Source organism: Penaeus vannamei, chromosome 41, assembly GCF_042767895.1.
Source record: "Penaeus vannamei isolate JL-2024 chromosome 41, ASM4276789v1, whole genome shotgun sequence".
NCBI lineage: Eukaryota > Metazoa > Arthropoda > Malacostraca > Decapoda > Penaeidae > Penaeus > Penaeus vannamei.
In genome coordinates, this window is record NC_091589.1 from 19,746,906 (window position 1) to 19,750,834 (window position 3,929).

Here is a 3,929-nt window from a genome sequence, read left to right on the forward strand (position 1 = left end):
TTATAAGTCATTATCTTTATTATTAAAGTCATTTTCATCATTATAAAGATTTTAATAATGATAATGACAATAATGATAATTCTAGAAATAATGACAACCATAATAATGATTATAATGACAATAATAGTTGTGTTATAAATACTTTTATTTATATTTCTGTTATTATTTCCGTTATCGTTAGTGTTATTAGAAGGAAAATCATTAGAATATTGTTGATTATTGCTATTGTTGCAATTAATACGCAAATCATTATAATTAATGTTGTATAATTATTATCATAATTATTGTCCTAATTACTCTCATAATTATCATTATTATCGTCAATATTGTCATTATTGATGGAGTTATCATGAAATTCATCCTAATTAGCAGAATTATTGCTAAAATCATCATAATCAGGATTTAAACTGGAAAAAAGGGGGGTTTTCGACTCATCTCTCAGAAGGCTGTATTTCGCTAGATTTCGCCGGTTTTTCGACTTTTGGGATTTTTCTACTTTTAACCTTTTTCTCATTATAGATGGGCTTTATAATGATAATTACCATCATTATTGTCATTATCATCATCATCATTATCATTACTATCATTATCCCCCTAATTACCCTGGATATAGTCATTATAATAATCATTATCTTAATTTTTGATATCATTTTCATCATTATAATGATTTTAATAATGATAATGACAATAATGATAATTTTTAGAAATAATGACAATAATAATGATTATAGTAAAAATAATAGCTGTGTTATAATTAAATTGATTTATATTTCTGTTATTATTGTCGTTATTATTAGTGTTATTACTAGGAAAATTAGAATATTGTTGATTATTGCTATTATTGCACTTATTACGCAAGTCATCATTGTAATTATCATTGTATAATTATCATCATAATTATTGTCCTAATTACTCTTATAATTATCAATATTATCATCATTATTGATGGGGTTATCATCAAAATCATCCTAATTAGCAGAATTATTGCTAAAATCATCTTAATCACCATTTAAACTGGAAAAATGGGGGTTTTCGACATATCTCTCACAAGGCTGTATTTCCGTAGATTTCGCCGTTTTTTTCGATTTTTGCTATTTTTCTCCTTTTAACCTTTTTCTCATTATAGAGGGTCTTGATAATGATAATTATCATCATTATTGTCATTATCATCATCATTATTATCATTACTGTCATTATCGCCCTAATTACCCTTAATATACTCATTATAATAATCATTATCTTAATTATTAATGTCATTTTCATCATTATAATGATTTTAATAATGATAATGAAAAAAATGATAATTCTAGAAATAATAACAACAATAATAATGATTATAATTATAATAATAGCCGTGTTATAATTACTTTTATTATCATTTCTCTTATCATTGTCATTATTATTAATGGTATTAGCAGAAAAATCATTATAATTATCATTATATCATTATTATCATTATTATTGTCATTGTCATCATAATTAGCATCATAAATATCATCATTATTGTCAATAATAAAGGAATTATCATGGAAATTCTAGTAATTATCTCAATATTATAATCTTCCTAATTACCATTAAAAAGCAAAAAAGAGTTTCTTGCGACTTTTCTCTCAAAAAGCTGTAATACGCTAGATTTTGGCATTTTTTCGATTTCTTGGATTTCATTACTTTTAGCCTTTGTTTCATTATAAATGGCCTGAATAATTTTTACTATCATCATTATTATCCTTATTGTCATTGTTTTTTAGCATTATTATCATTATTGTCATTATTATCATTATTATCATCATTATTGCAGTTATAATAATTATTATGCTAATTATTATTGCTATTTTCATCATTATAACTACTTTTATAATGATAATAATAATAATGGTAATTCCAGAAATAATAATAACAATAACAATAATTTTAATAACAAAAATAATGATATCATTATTATTTCTATTGCCATTATTAGTATGAAAATTATTGGAAGAGTTAATCATTGCTATTATTGCAGTAATAATGAAAATTATCATTATAATTATCATTTTATCATTATTATCATCAATATCATAATAATCATCATTTTATCATTGTTATCATCATTATCATAATAATTATCATTATTATCATCATTATTGCAGTTATAATTATTATTATGCTAATTAGTATTGCTATTTTCATAATTATAACAACAATAATGATAATTTTAGAAATAATAATGACAATAATAATAATAATAATGACAAAGATAATGATATCATTATTATTTCTGTTGCCATTATTAGTATGAAAATTATTGGAATAGAGTCAATTGTTGCTTTTATTGCAGTAATTATCAATATTATTATCATAATTATCATTTTATCCTTATTATCATCATTATTGTCATTATCATCATAATTATCATCATTATTGTCAATAATAAAGGAATTATCATGGAAAACCTCATAATTACCTGAATTCATTTTGTAATCATCATAATTACCATTATTTTATTAGTTTAACCTTCATTTCATTATAAATCGCCCGAATAATTATTACTATCATCATTATTATCATTATTGTCATTATTCTTATTTCTATTTTGATTATAGTCATTATGATCATTATTATCATCATTTGCAGTTATAATAATTATTATGCTAATTATTATGGCTATTTTCATCATTATAACTACTATTATAATGATAATAACAATAATGATAATTCTAGAAATAATAATGACAATGATAATAATTATAATAACAAAGATAATGATGTCATTAATATTTCTATTGCCATTATTAGTATGAACATTATTGGAATAGAGATAATTATTGCTATTATTGCAGTAAATATGATAATTATCATTATAATTATCATTTTGTCATTATTATCATTATTATCATCATAATTATTATTATTATCATCTTTATTGTAGTTATGTTGATTATTATGGTAATTAGTATTGCTATTTTCATCATTATAACTATTTTTATAATGATAACAACAATAATGATAATTTTAGAAATAATGACAATAATAATTATAATGACAAAGATAAGGATATCATTATTATTTCTATTGCAATTATTAGTATGAAAATTATCGGAATAGAGTTAATTCTTGCTATTATTGCAGTAATTCTTAATATTATCATTATAATTATCATTTTATCATTATTGTCAATAATGAAGGAATTATCATGGAAATCCTAATATTTACCTGAATTAATGTTAAAATCATCATAATTACCATTAAAAAGTTAAAAAGTTTTTTTTCGACGTTTCTCTAAAAAAAAAAAAAAAAAAAAAAAAAAGGGCTGCAACACGCTAGATTTGGCGTTTTTTCGACTTTTGGAATTTTATTATTTTTAGCCTTTTTCATTATAAATGGCCTGAATAATAAATTATTATCATCATTATTAACATGATTGTCATTATTTTTATGATTATTATAATTATAGTCATTATCATCATAATAATCATCATTATTGCAGTTATAATAATTATTATTCTAATTATTATTGCTATTTTCATCATTGGAACTACTTTTATAATGATAACAATATTGATAATTTTAGAAATAATAATGACCATAATAATTATTATAATGACTATGATAATGATATTATTATATTCTATTGCCATTATTAGTATAAAAATTATTGGAATAGAGTTAATTGTTACTATTATTGCAGTAATTATCAATATTAGCATTATAATTATCATTTTATCATTATTATCCTTATTATTGTCATTATCATCATAATTATCATCATAAATATCATCATTATTGTCAATAATAAAGGAATTATCATGGAAATTCTAGTAATTACCTCAATTAATGTTAAAATCATCCTAATTACCATTAAAAAGCAAAAAAGGGGTTCTTTCGACCTTTCTCTCAAAAAGCTGTAATGCGCTAGATTTTGGTATTTTTTTTTTCGATTTCTGGGATTT